Source organism: Salmo trutta, chromosome 37 (genome assembly GCF_901001165.1).
Source record: "Salmo trutta chromosome 37, fSalTru1.1, whole genome shotgun sequence".
Taxonomy (NCBI): Eukaryota; Metazoa; Chordata; class Actinopteri; order Salmoniformes; family Salmonidae; genus Salmo; species Salmo trutta.
This window is the reverse complement of record NC_042993.1, coordinates 20,515,871-20,531,279: the sequence shown is the minus strand read 5'-3', so window position 1 is coordinate 20,531,279 and position 15,409 is coordinate 20,515,871. Positions and strand designations below refer to the sequence as shown.

At 42.6% G+C, this 15,409-nt stretch overlaps 1 protein-coding gene across 2 annotated transcripts in view; it reads right to left on the bottom strand.

Annotated features, from left to right (window-relative positions):
• LOC115176672 (ribosome biogenesis protein BMS1 homolog) overlaps nucleotides 1–5,894 on the bottom strand; it is a 40,640-nt gene extending 34,746 nt beyond the window's left edge. The window contains exons 1-2 of one of the 2 annotated variants that reach the window (XM_029736832.1): nucleotides 5,834–5,891; nucleotides 5,753–5,803 (exon numbers count right to left, since the gene is read on the bottom strand). The gene's annotated coding sequence lies outside the window, so the exon portion shown is untranslated. Of the gene's footprint in view, nucleotides 1–5,752 lie in introns of both variants that reach the window. The other variant, XM_029736831.1, reaches the window with a different exon arrangement.
• Nucleotides 5,895–15,409: the final 9,515 nt, after the last annotated feature.

Here is a 15,409-nt window from a genome sequence, read left to right as displayed (position 1 = left end):
TGCGTGTACATCTTTGTTTTGGTCGCAATGTGTGATGCGCTGCCATCTACTTCTACAAGTGGCCGCGGCGCATAGAAAAGACTAGTTCCTGCGAAGATGTGAAATGCAAGATGTCTGGCAGCTAAAATGGCGAGGGAACACCTCACTCAGTGCAAAACATGGATTTAATATCTTTCTGAATAGTCTCTGGTTTGTGGAGAACCACCTGCAACTGGACAAAGACTTAGTTCTCGATTCGGTGAAAAAAGTATCGTCAAGAAAAATCTGACAATGGCAACGTTTTGTTTAAGCTAGCCTGTAACGCCCAGTAATGGAAACGTATTATTAAAATATGACATCATCTGGCATACAAATTGTAGCCAATTGTTGTCCAGTACCTCAACTCCTCCACATAGTTGAGAGCAGTCTACAGTTTTTTAAATGAACCCATGTGCATCCTCTGTTGCGTGCCTTTGCTGAAAACCACACATTTTAATAAAACCTTAATCAAATACAACCACTGACTGAAATACTAAGGAAGGCACGCAGAGGACAAACATAGGTACACATTTAAGAATGTACATTTAAGTATTGACGCATAGCGACAAAGGAGTCTGAGGTTCATTTCAAAAACTCTAGTCTGCTGTCAACTCTAGCCCGACCAGCACTATTGTTCCTTTTACATCGTTTTTGTCAACTGCGTTCAACTGGAATCTATGCAGCTATCCAGCAGATTCCGACTACTATTACACTTGTTTACACAGAGTTGCACTGGAGTCGGAACGCCATCATGGTTAGATTTAGACACTGCAGAGCCGGCAAGAGATGGGTTGGAAACATACCTCAATGCAGGGATGGGATATGCCACTAACCAGGCTTCCATCCAACCTTTTATGCACGTAAAGTACATGTAGGATTAAAAAAAAAAGTCACGAAAGGCCTGATGGAAACAAATTTGTTGGTAAACTTTCCAAAGGTCGACAAAACACACTACACTTTTCCAAATCAGGAAGTAGCATTAGCAACTAGTATGGTGGTGGAACATTTTTTTTTTTTTAACAGTACGCATATTTTTATAACGGCTCGCCATTAAAGCTACGTAAGAAGGAATTTGACGCCCTTGCAGCCTGAATGGAAGATGTTTTATGTACGAGCCGGTCACCGGGGGACATGACAAGTGTATAGCCGACTGCATAGATTCCAATTGGACGCAGTTGAAAAACAACTTAAGAGGAATATTAGCGTCATCTGTCGGCAGGTGGGGCATAATATCCATGAGGGCCATATCTCTTGGTGATTGCCAATTAAATGCATGACATTTTTCCTTTCCTTTGGCGCTTGTGAGCGCAGAAACCAGGAGCTATCATAAGCTTTTAGTCAAACTAAACATTTATCATTATTCATGGGACTAAAATGCAATTTCTGTGAACTACACCAGCCCAGGGAATTCTTCCATTAGACAGCCGAAAATAAAACAGAGCGTAAATTATCAGAAGTGCTCAACATGGCACAACATGTTGGCAAAACATTTGTCTAATGTAGGGTTTCTTAAACTATGGGTTGGGACCCAAACTGGGCACTGAGCATGTGAGTTATGAGAATACATCTATAAATCACCCACAATTTCTTCTTAATTTGGGTCGTTGGATGACGATTTGGGTCCTGGGAGAACAGTCAATTTCTCTTTTGGGTCACAAGCTAATAAAGTTTAAGAACCCCTGGTAATGGGTACAGTACTTTGCTTGGACTTCAAGACCCTTTAGTTGAATATCATAGAGAGTTTATTGTGTGCATTTGTTGAGCAACAGTCATTGGAATACCATTATTTATCCAATACTCTGATGATATGAAAATGGTCATGTTTCAGTTTGATGGTGTAGGGCCTGGTGTTTTTCCTGTTCACATCCCTGTCACATGATCAGGAAAATCTCCTGGCCCTAGTTATGAGGTGTTTTAAAGTTAACAGTAACAGTGGTTATGCTTATCATGGTGTGGAAACTGCAGCAGTACGCTTTTCCCTCAACAGGGGGAGATGTGGCTCTGTCAGGTGAGAGTACCTTACACTGTCAGTAGATCTGCAACATACTGAGAGAACAGACCACCCTAAAGTCTCTCAGCTCCTGAAGTGACAGACAATGAACAAGAGCCGTCAGGTAGACAGGACATATAGCCTACTGCTTATCTGTAGCCTACTAGCTTTAATAGGACTTGACATACTACATGGTTCCACTAACAGAACTGTGGAAGTTCACTTCCATACAAAGGCTATACTGGATGTATCCGAGTACGCATGATTCCCATGTCACAGGCATAGTAGAATGACACACCACTATAGTAAAGAGTTCAGTATGGTTTAACAAAACAGTGGCAGTTCACCACCATAGAAAGGTTAGGCCTATACACTGAGCATGAATTTATATTTCTTATAGTACAAGTTCTTTATAGCTCACTGTACTGTATGTTCCATGCAGGAACACGTCTGTGGTACAATAACAGTAGCTTACTGTTGTATGAAGTTTGATAGGGAACAACAAAACAACATCAAAACCAGAGAGAAAAATCTATTTTAACACTAAAATAGGAATAGCAGAGCTTTCATGTCTGCAGCGCAGGAAACGGGTCGACACCCACCGCTGGGCAGCGTGTACCAGATCGTAGCACCGAGAGCAATGTCACCGATGGGCACAGCGACTAGGGCTCGCTACTGAGATCCCATGCCTGGGTTCAGAGACATCTTACATCTGCAGCAATTACAGATTCTCCTGCTTTCTGCATATGCTTCTTCTAGCGGGGCTACATTTACCCCTGCAAGGATAGAGGGGTGAGTAGAGAAGAGGAAAAGAGAGCAGGATAGAGGGAGTATAAGTAAAGGGACTATGGAGGGGGATGTGGGAAGAGAGGAGAAGAGATGAGGATAGAGGGAATGAAGGAGGGAGATTTGTGAGAAGAGGAGCTTTTAGGTCATGTTGTAATTATCGTATTATTACACCTCAGAAAAAAATCTAGCAGGAGGCTGTCTGCCCAAAAGATCACCGACTGGGAGGTGAATCATCATCTCAAAACCTCATGTCTCGGTCATAAAGGCTTTGGAAGAATGGGAGTTACATTTAGACCTACACAGAATAGGACCAGCACACACCTGTGGATATATCCAGGCGTGGTATGTGTCATATGATACTGGCACATAGCTGAGTAAAAGACTGCCTCCATCGTACAGGATATTGAACTAAGGCTCCATGGAAATTAAATAGACACATCTGTCGTTATATCCAGGTGTACTGTATGTCATAAGATATTGGCACATAGGACAAGACGAATGTCTACATCTGTATTATAATACACTTAGGATTTTAAGCTGAGGGAGGATCTCCTCCTACAATGTTGGGACGCTTTTCTTCCTTTTAGGCTCAAAAGAAGTGTGCCGTCCTCCCACATGGTATTGTCCACTTTACACCGAGTATACCAAACATCAAACATTTTCCTAGTATTGAGTTGTATTTTTGGGTCCCGCTTTATACGAAGCACAACTTATAAAGACTTTATATAGCATACAAAAGTCTTCATAAGCACTATATAAATGCTTCACAAATCATCTATAAGCATGTCATACTCTATAACTGGTGTGTAAAGTGTGACATAACCATTCCTACTAAAGGGGGAAATGCTAAAAGTAACATAACGCAATATATGTTTATACACCATTTACAGAGTATGGCATGCTTATAGATCATTTGTGAAGTATTTATGTAGTGCTTGTGAAGCCTTTATGTATACTGTATATTAAGCTGTTATAAGCTGTACTTTGTTTAAAATAGAACCTTTTGTCTATTTCCCCAGTTGTGTTTGGAATGGCATGGTTACTATTGCATCATGTCAATGCCATTATGACATAATTTCGCAACCAAGGCAAAGCCTATAAAAGCGCAGGTACAGCTCCTCAGTGGGTATAACAATTATCATGCCCAGACATAGACAATCAACCACTCGCCCAGTCCGCATGAAGCGTAGAGCTACTCGGACCGTGAGGCATAGGAGGAGAATTGGCAGGAGGAGACTTTAGGTCCCTTACTAACTAACCATCAAGGAGTTGAGGCAAAGCTGGTGAATAAATTGGGCAGTTCCAGTCTACTTAAGGCTCACCCATAGATACAAATCTTCATCATGGACAACTTTAGCATTTTAGCAATTTTTCAACTACTTAATACTTTTTAGCTACCGTAATTTCCGGACTATAAGCCGCTACTTTTTTCCCACGCTTTGAACCTTGCGGCTTAAACAATGACGCGGTTAACATATGGATTTTCCCCGCTTTAAAATAAATAAAACAATTTAAAAAACATTCTGTGACGTGCTCAGTTTTTTGCCGGCATGAAGCTTTCATTAGACCAATGAAATTGCCGAACGGGTTAAGGTCAAACAACTTTTTTGTTTACTGTTTAGATTAAATCGAGCGCGCTCAAACTTCCCATCATTCTGATTACAGTAGTCATTTTGTCACCCTCATCATGGCAAAGACACGGAGAAATGCATATGATGCAGCTTTCAAGTTGAAGGCGATTGATCTGGCTGTTGGAAAAGAAAATAGAGCTGCTCCACGGGAGCTTGGTCTGGAGCAATGACTTTCTTGGTAGGCTACTGTTTACTGCAAATTTTTTATTTTTTGTTACAAGCCGTGTTTCGTTAAAGCCTATTTATTTTTGTTACAAGCCGTGTTTCGTTAAAGCCTATTTATTTTTGTTACAAGCCGTGTTTCGTTAAAGCCTGTTTATTTTTGTTACAAGCCGTGTTTTGTTAAAGCCTGTGTAAAGTTCATTTGTTTCAATGTACCGGTAGGCGCCTGCGGCTTATAGACATGTGCGGCTTATTTATGTTGAAAATAATATATTTTTCAAAATTCAGTGGGTGCGGCTTATATTCAGGTGCGCTTAATAGTCCGGAAATTACGGTACTTTGCAAGTTAACCTAACTCCTAACAGAAGGTTGTAAGTTTAGCAAATGTGTAAGCTATAATACGAATTGTAATTTGTAATATATCATACGAAATGGATGATGGACATTCACTAATTAATACATATGAAATGTAACACATCATATACTGAACAAAAACACTGGGGACAATAAAAGGCCACCACTCTTAAATGTGCAGTTTTGTCATAACACAATGCCACAAAAGTCTCAAGGTTTAGGGGAGCGTGCAATTGGCATGCTGACTACAGCAACATCAACTCGAGCTGTTGCCAGACAATTTAATGTTAATTTCTCTACCATAAGCCACCTCCAACGTAGTTTTAGAGAATTTGGCAGTATGTCCAACCAGCCTCAGACCACGTGAGACCACATGAGACCACGCCAGCCCTGGACTTCCACACACGGCTTCTTCACCTGCGGGATCGTCTGAGACGAGCCACCCAGACAGCTGATGAAACTGAGAAGTATTTCTGTCTGTAATAAAGCCTTTTTGTGGGTTACAACTTATTCTGATTGGCTGGGCCTAGCTCTCCAGTGGGTGGGCCTACGCTATCCCAAGCCCCGCCCACCCATGCCTGCGCCCCTGCCCAGTAACGTGAAACCATCATTAGGGTCTAATGAAATTATTTCAATTGACTGATTTCCTTATATGAACTCTAACTCAGTAAAATAGTTGTATCAGTTGAGTTTATATTTTTGTGTCGGATTTACATACAGAATAATAAATGCTCTGAGACCAGGTCTCTTGGTTGACGTACAAAGCTAATTGCAACTACGAAGGCAGGGAGAAATAAAAGCACATTACCTGTGCGATAGCTACTTCCAACGACTTGATTTCCAGTCAGTTAATGAAGGAAATGTGTTTACTTCATCTGGATAAATATAAGAGTTGCAAAACAAACGTGTTTCCAACTATCTCGTGCGAACTGCAAATCCGGAAGTGATGTATTTCCAGGCGTCTAGGAAATATCACACCAATTTAAACGTTCCGCCTCCTAAAACGTTCCGCCGTTTTTGGTTGTAGTCTAATTTCTGCAAAAGTATATCTATCAAATCGAAGGAAGAGTGATTTAAAAGCTAAAGCTAAAAGCTTTCTCCTAAATTAGATGGGTGCTACTTACCGGCACACCTGACTCAAATTACTGCAGGTATGGATGGTATGGTTGTCCTATTTCACTGTCAATTATGAGATAATAAATAAAGTAGGTGTTTATTTGGAATAAATACAATAAATAGTGATAATTATGTAAAATAAATTGTCAATCTATTATTCTACTTATATTATTCACCATTTATAACCAGTAAATACATGGGTCCGTCCCATGGTCCTAATTGACTCGCCTGGTTAAATACATGTTTAAAAATAAATAGATGAACCCTATATTATAGTAGTAACGTACCTCCTACATAACAGCGCAGCAGCTATGTTCATTCATGCAACAGTCCTATTGTACAGTCTTATTCTACATGGCTAATACATTCAGGTCTGCCTATATGTTGCCAAACTCATTTTGGGATTGATTATAAGTCCATTGACATAATTAAAATGTTCATTATTTGCTTAATTGAAACAGTCCCGAATAGAACTACTTCTCACTATTCAAACCTGGAGTGTTGGCAACCCTCGCCATTGAAGACTTAGAATATGGCAGGGGTGTTTACTGGTCCTTCCACTGAACTCTGTCTGCTCCATCTACATCTGCCCAAAGATGTCTTCCACACACTGGAAAGACAGTTCAGGTAGTGGGGCTTCTTGCATAGCATGAAAGAGCCTCCTGAGGGACTTGAGTACTCATCTGAGACTTCCCTGTAGAGGAAACCCTGGTGTGTGGGATAGGGGTTCTCAACTCCTATGTCCCAGCAGGCTGAGTCCAGTGTGGTAGGGCAACTGGAGAACGGGTCGAAGGTGCTGCTGGCACGAACAGACTGGAGTCCACCGTGGGCGTACTGGGGATGAAGAAATCCAGATGTAGGTGAGTAGTGGAAGGCCTGGCCCTCGCCCTGGGAGCAGAACGAGAACTCCTGGGCAACATTCCACAATCGAGCTTCTGGCAAAGCACCTGGAGAGCTAGTGCCCTCAAGAGCCTGTTGTGTCTTACTCCAACACTGAATGAGGGACTGTTGTATCCGGCATCCCCCAGAGAGAGAGGGAAGATAGATGCACACTTCAAACAGTACAAAGAGATAACAAACAAAACAAACATACAGACAAAAGGTAAAGGATGAATGAATCACAAGTATACAAGACAAACAGTATAAAGTATCAAACATTGAAAAACATGTCGAGACAGTTAATACAGTAAATACATACAATTCACTGAGGACAGTTCACATGTTAAGTATGTGATACCACGAATAGACAGAAACACAAACACTTGGATAGTCCGAATACTATGTCATACTATCAACAAACTATCTGTTGATTAGCAACTGCTTGCTACGTGACGTGTGTACAACACCCGTTGAATATGTAAAGGGCTGTAAAAAAGCTTAATGAAATTGTTGCCAGCAGAGCTGGTTAGGCTTTTTTCATGTCATCCATAGGTAAACAAATCATCGGCCAGAGCATCAAGTGTGCTCTCCGAGAGCGAAACTAGATGGGTGTGAACGATGCTGAATGGGTGTAGACAAATAAGAACTCTTCACTAGATACCAAAAAATTCAATGCCCATTTTCTCAAAAGTGAGTTTACAAGTGGATCAACTTTCAAAGCAGAATTACTTTCCCATTGTTCCTCAAATGCAGTATATGATATACAATTTTGTAGCTCTGAGTCTCTACTTTTAACCAATGTAAAAAACACAATTTCAAATTTTGCTACATAAGACCAAGTCCAGGTGGTGAGTCACATATGCACAATGGCAAATAAGTCAATGTCATAAACAACAAATACATTTATAAAACACATTCAGGAATTAAGATCGTTTAAAAAATGTTTTACTGAATCTCACCCAGGTAGTGCAATTGTTATTAATACAAACTATAATAATTGTGATATAAAATGAGGGCAAACTTGTTTTATGTGGCTATTAGTTATTTAATGGAACAGAACAATGACAATATGGGTTTGTGAAATTGATTTGGAAAATGCACAGATATATGTGCATATGTATTCTTTATATTTACTGACCTCACTTGTATGTAGAATTCATTAGATTAAAGTTGAATAAGATTCACAAATCATATCAACTTGTTGTAAACCTTTTTGATACATTTCCAGTAGCCAGATGACAGCAATTGAAGATAGCACAAAAGTTGTAATGCGACCTGGATTTGAACCCTATTGATTAGAGACCCTATCAATCACATTTTAATGACAGCTACTATCGATCACATGTTGCATTGTGTTTGCCAGAAATGGGAGCCATTTGAGGTGTTATATAGCCTAAATAGCCTAGTGTATTCTTTATGTTTTGGGAGTACCCTTAATCCTTAAACCATTAAACACACCTATAATCTCACTGCCGATAGGTATTTATCGCAGTGGTAGGCTCTTCCTTCTCTTGCTACAACAAAAGTGGTACCTGCTGTGAATCGCCCCGGTAGCGACAAACCTACCGTTTCTACTTGTAGAATAGGCGCAAACAACTTGACTTTGAGCCAATCAGAGAGCACGAACCCACACGTGTGGGAGCCAACACAAAAGTAAAAAAAGAGGCCATTTTCTACATCAATGGATGAGCCAGTCACACTTCCTACGGAATGTAGGCTATGGGATGTTAGTTTTTTTGCCAGCGGTGTAAAGTTCTTAAGTAAAAATACTTCAAAGTACTTTTGTGGGGTATGTGTACTTTACTATTTATATTTTTGACAACTTTTACTTTTACTTCATGTCACGTCCTGACCAGCAGAGGGCGTAATTGTATTAGTTTTGGTCAGGACGTGGCAGAGTTTTTGTGTTATGTGTTAGTTAATTGGGGTTGGACTCCCAATTGAAGGCAGGTGTGTTGAGTTGCCTTTGATTGGGAGTCCTATATAGTAGTGTGTGTTTTTCTTTGGTGTTGTGGGTAATTGTTTCTGTTCAGTGTGTTATGCTGTCAGTACTGTTTGGCTGTCGGTTGTTTCTTGTTTTGTAAATTGTATAGTGTTCGCTCTTTATTAAATGATGATGAACACTAACTCCGCTGCACCTTGGTCCATTCCTGAAGACAGCCCTTACAGAATTACCCACCGCAACAGGACCAAGCAGCGGAGGAATTCTGGCGAGGACTGGGGAACACAGCGGGTAAGGGAACCCGAGAGGCAGCCCCAATAATTTTTTTTGGGGGGGCACAAGGGCTGTTTGACGGGGCGAGGATGGAGCCCCAGGCCAGCTCCCCATACCCTGTTTAGGCTGAAACAGACTGGACATGTCCCGTGCTTTGGGGTTGGGGCTGTGGTGAGGCCTGGGATTTTCAGGCCGGTAGGCACAGTACCAGCGCCGCGCATGTGCCAGGGCGAAGTGAGCATCGAGCCTGAAGGGGTGATGCCAACCCTGCACTCAAGACCGCCAGTGCGCCTCTACGGTCCGGTGTTTCCTGCTATACGCACTAGCATGGAGGTGCGTGTCTCCAGGCTGGCAAGTCCGGTACCAGCCCCACGCATCAGGCGTCTAGTGCGTCAGCCCAGCCTCGCCAGTCAGGAGCCGCCAGAGCCGCCCGCCAGTCAAGAGTCGCCAGAGCCGCCCGCCAGTCAAGAGTCGCCAGAGCCGCCCGCCAGTCAAGAGTCGCCAGAGCCGCCCGCCAGTCAAGAGTCGCCAGAGCCGCCCGCCAGTCAGGAGTCGCCAGAGCCGCCCGCCAGTCAGGAGTCGCTAGAGCCGCCCGCCAGTCAGGAGTCGCCAGAGCCGCCCGCCAGTCAGGAGTCGCCAGAGCCGCCCGACTGCCCGGATCAGCCGGAGCGGCCCGACTGCCCGGGTCAGCCGGAGCGGCCCGACTGCCCGGGTCAGCCGGAACGGCCCGACTGCCCGGGTCAGCCGGAGCGGCCCGACTGCCCGGGTCAGCCTGAGCGGCCCGACTGCCCGGAGCTGCCAGAGCGGCCCGCCTGCCCGGGTCTGCCGGAGCGGCCCGACTGCCCGTGTCAGCCGGAGCGGCCCGACTGCCCGGGTCAGCCTGAGCGGCCCGACTGCCCGGAGCTGCCAGAGCGGCCCGACTGCCCGGATCAGCCGGAGTGGCCCGACTGTCCTCCGGCCCAGCCCGAGTGGCCCGCCTGTCCTCCGGCCCAGCCCGAGGGGCCCGCCTGTCCTCCGGCCCAGCCCGAGTGGGCCGCCTGTCCTCTGGCCCAGCCAGAGTGGTCCGTCTGCCAGGGTCAGCCCGAGTGGCCCGTCTGCCCGGCGCAGCTATCAACGCCACCGAAGTGGGCGATGCCGAAGGTGGAGCGAGGTCCACGTCCCGCACCTGAGCCACCTCCAGGATAGGTGGGTTGGGGAGGGAGGGTGTAGCACAGTGCCTTCGTTGACGGCAGCCACCCTCCCTTCCCTCCCTTATTGTTGGGGTATTGGGGATTTTTTTGTGTGTTTTCTTTTTTTAGGTGCATTCCGGTGTCTGCACCTTTAGGGGGGGTACTGTCACGTCCTGACCAGCAGAGGGCGTAATTGTATTAGTTTTGGTCAGGACGTGGCAGAGTTTTTGTGTTATGTGTTAGTTAATTGGGGTTGGACTCCCAATTGAAGGCAGGTGTGTTGAGTTGCCTTTGATTGGGAGTCCTATATAGTAGTGTGTGTTTTTCTTTGGGGTTGTGGGTAATTGTTTCTGTTCAGTGTGTTATGCTGTCAGTACTGTTTGGCTGTCGGTTGTTTCTTGTTTTGTAAATTGTATAGTGTTCGCTCTTTATTAAATGATGATGAACACTAACTCCGCTGCACCTTGGTCCATTCCTGAAGACAGCCCTTACACTTCACTACATTCCAAAAGACAATAATGTACTTTCTACTCCATACATTTACCTTGACACCCAAAAGTACTCGTTACATTTTGAATGCTTAGCAGGACAGGAAAATGGTCTAATTCACACACTTATCAAGAGAACATTCCTGGTCATCCCTTAGCCAAGCAGGGTGGAAATGTATGAGTGGGACATACAAACAACATGAAACATGGACAAATGGATAAAACTGAATGTTTATATTTATTTAGCTTTGCACCATTGTTTTCACACCAAATAAATTATGACACTTCCTGAATGTGGTGTCATTGTAGGAAGGGGTTGTTTTCTTAAATGGAGAACAACAAACTAACATGGTGGGAAGTGATATCAGGTACACAGAATCACAAATCAAATAATAATAATAAATACAATAACTATGAAAAAAACTTCATTGAATTTAACTAGGACTATAAAATAATGAGGATTGTAAATATTTCATAATTGTATGGATTATATTTCTTGTAGAAGTTGACAGACAAAACACATTACACACCCACTATGGACATTCTCCCCCACCCCCTCAAGTCTTTACTCTGCCTCCACCCCAATGGACATTTATTCATTCATCACTGCCATGGTAGTTCATCTTATTTCCATTGCTATTTTTTATTACAATTTTCATTATTTTATTCCACTTAGAGATCGAAGCCTAAGATTTCCACTGTACCCTACAATCACACCTGCAACCATGTGCATGTGACTATTAAACACTCTGAAACTGAATCTCTGAACTAAATACTTCCTCCAAGCTAGCAAACCACTGTGGCTAGTATTGACATTATAATTACATCACTATTGATTAGCTGCCTGTGTTAGCTGCCGAGTTAGTGGTGTCCTTTATGTTGTGATAGCTAGCGAATATGCTAACGTTAGCTAGGTAGCTGAACATTCAGCCTTGGGCCTGCCGAGTGGCGCAGTGGTTTAAGGGACTGCACTGCAGTGCTAGCTGTGCCACTAGAGATTCTGGGTTTGAGTCCAGGCTCTGTCGCAGCCGGCCACGACCGGGGCGGCGCACAATTGGCCCAGCGTCATCCGGGTTAGGGGAGGGTTTGGCTGGCAGGGATGTCCTTGTCCCATCGCGCACTAGTGACTCCTGTGGCGGGCCGAGTGCAGTGCACGCTGACACGGTGTTTCCTCCGACACATTTGTGCGGCTGGCTTCTGGGTTAAGTTGGAATTGTGTCAAGAAGCAGTTCGGGTTGGGTTGTATATCGGAGAACGCACGGCTCTTGACCTTCGTCTCTCCCGAGTCTGTAAAAAAACGGGGTAAAACTGGGTAAAAATAAACAACGACATTCGGCTATGGACTGGCAGTATGGGATTATGGAGAGTGAATTAAATAATTTCTTCATCATCTTGCTAGGTAGTTATCTAGCTGTGGCCATCTGGCTAGTATAGTCAAGGCTTTCTACTAAATAGCAACATTAGCGCAATCTAAACCATAAGCAGACATGCATTGCCAAACAACGCTACTGCCAACTGGTTTGGAGTATGTTAAAAAGGTGGCTGACGAATTCAAGGTCTTTGCTGTGTGAACACAGAAGATATTGACTGCTGACACTCTGTTCAGAAGTGCTAAGTACTGTTGGCAGGCAAACGTTTGACAATCCTACCGGTATGTCTGAGCTGTAAGTGTCACATTATCACAGTCGTGGACAATTTGGCAAGCTTAGAAGATTAGTGCATTTCATTTAAGTGATGCTTTGTGAGATCATCAGTCATTAGCACGACATTAGCATGACAAGCATGTTGATTCACTTCATCAGTAGGTAACAGGTTGCTTGACTTCTGTTTTTATTCATTTTGATCTTATTACAAAACTCGTTCAAGTTATAAACACGTTCAATTAAACCCCCAACGAGGCATAATAGTGTCCACACGATAAGACAAAATATGACACTGGTAAGGAATATATAAAAGATGGCCAAGATACTTTACATAAGACATGGGTAAAAAGGAATAGTTAAATACATAAAACTAATTTAGTTGAACTTATTGCTTATTTTGAAGGACATTTTATTCTGTTTAGCCAACTCTTGAATTTTTTAATTTCTTTCATAAAAAAGTGGTTTTGGAAAAGTTTGGATTAATATTATATAAAATAAAATGTTCCACTTACAGTAATAAATAATGACCAAGTAGTATAAACAACTTTGCAAGGAGACTGGTCAGTATCATAACTTAAATTTAAGCACAAGTGTTTTTATGACATTCAAAAAATTACTTTGAAAGCTTGTTTGCCAGGATACATCTGGGCTACTTTATTGATTAAATGCTTGTAACATAGACGCAGAGAGTCAGGAAACAAGTGCAGTTAGTGAGTTGAATGACTAAGACCATGGAACAAAACAAGAGCTGCATCTAACATGGAAACATAAACACTATTGTCTGGTGGGTGATAACAACGGAGTGCAAGATAAATGGGAAGTAATCAGGGAGGTGATGCAAGTGTTCTGTTGGGTTGCGTCAATCGAATCTGATATTAGGATATAAACAAACCATGCAACTTAGTTTTGCAATGATTATTTAATTAATCTTTAAGTAAATAGAATGATAGTACAAATGGTAAATATGATGTTCGTATATACGGGCTCACTGCACCACCTCGCAGAGTATACAGAGAACTGAGTGTCCCATCCTTTGTTCTTCCTTAAATACTCTGACAGAGATAGTTCCCGCTCACTGCTGGCCTGTCAGAGGGAGGATGAGCATGGTTTAAACTTACTCATCCTATCGTTGGCATGCAGGCTGGTCCCAGCCTCATGACGCACTTCCTGTACACTCTGAGCCCGTTATTGTATTTCAGTATCAAGTGGTTTCTTATGTGACTCTAGTTTGAGAAACAGCCTTCTGCATGCCTCAACAGTTTTACCCCCTATTTAGCCACACAAGCATGTAGCTTAACAAAACAATAGAACATATTGATACATGTGCTGATGTAAAAAGATAATTATTCCTCACAGTTCGTATAGATGGAGGTGCTCGTATAGATGGGTGTCCAGGAACGGTGGTTAGTAGACCGACATCGAGTGCCGGAAAGCGGGAGTAGACGTGACAATTCTAAACAAAATTAATGACGTCTTAATCACAACAAATGGATTAACCTCTGTGATTGGTATATGATGAATCCACACGGTTTTCCTTCTGCATTTCTTACATCACAACAATGCAGTACAATATTGCCATTCAACTATGAACCTCCATCTCCTAGCTTCCTCCTTCTGTCTTGGTTCGATGTCATTATGACATAATTTTAACCAGTTTTGCCCACTGAGTAAGGAGTCATGGGTCTATTCAGTGAGGTGAAATGTTTTTAACGTTTCAGGTAGAACAGTAATAGATAGAGATAACATGATTCCATATTCTACCTGAAACATAATCATGTCTCTCCACACAATATGTTTGAAACTGAATATAATTTTTTTATAATTTTTTCTCTATCTGAAAATTCTGTAACATTGTTCTCTCCTGAACACACCCCTTAGTTCGCAAACAATATTCACATGAGCCCTACTCTTCTGCCATCATCAGACAAATGTATATGTGTGCGCTTGTGTCTGTGTGTGCATGCATGTCTGTGTATGTTTTTGCATATGTGTAGGCCTACTAGGTTTTAATTAGCCTATATAGGACCACTCTGAAAGGCACCGACACCCACCCTTGACAGTACACTCCCAAGAAGATACACATGGAATTTACTGTAATCTGGTCCTATAACTACAGATATAAGGTCATAGCTGTCTCTTTCTCTCTGTAGGCATCACCTCTCCCGAGGAGTCTGAGTCTTTTGCTTCAGAGAGATGCTTCCTGGTTTGAACCAGGGAGCAGATCTGGGGTTACACCATAGAGATAGATAGAAGCCTCATCTTTGCATACCTGCTATTTTAGCATGCATGGGCAGCGCCATTGACACTATCTCAATTTTAAAGTAATCCATTTTCTTCTTATTTTGTGTTTAAATAAAGTGTAAAGCTAATATTGCTGATTTAGTTCTGAATCCAAATATTGTGTGTCATTCATTTATTGTGGCCACTAGATGGTGGTTATATAGGTTAGAGCCATTTACAAACCACAGCACCCAATTTAAATTGGAAGTCATTGGCTGATTACTCCCAACCCAAAGGAACCCCCAGCCAGTTGACTACTTTAAAATGGTGGACGCTCTCAAAGGCAATGTCCATGCTAAAACGAGATATAAATGAGGTCTCCCGAGTGGCGCAGCGGTCTAAGGCAATTCATCTCAGTGCAAGATGTGTCCCTGGTTTAAATCCATGCTGTCTCACATCCGGCTGTGATTGGGAGTCCCATAGGGCAGCACATAATTGATCTAGTGCCATCCAGGCTTAGCTGTGGTAAATAGGAATTTGTTCTTACTTGACTTTCCTGTTTAAATAAAAAAAAAAAAAAAAAATGTGTAAATCACAAACAACATTCCTGTGTGGCCAGACTGTAGAATTCTATAAGATATTCCATTTATAATGAGGATAACAGATAAGTGTAACAACAAAATATAACCAATGTTAATTCTGACTCCATATTATGTTATCAAAAGCAAGAGACTC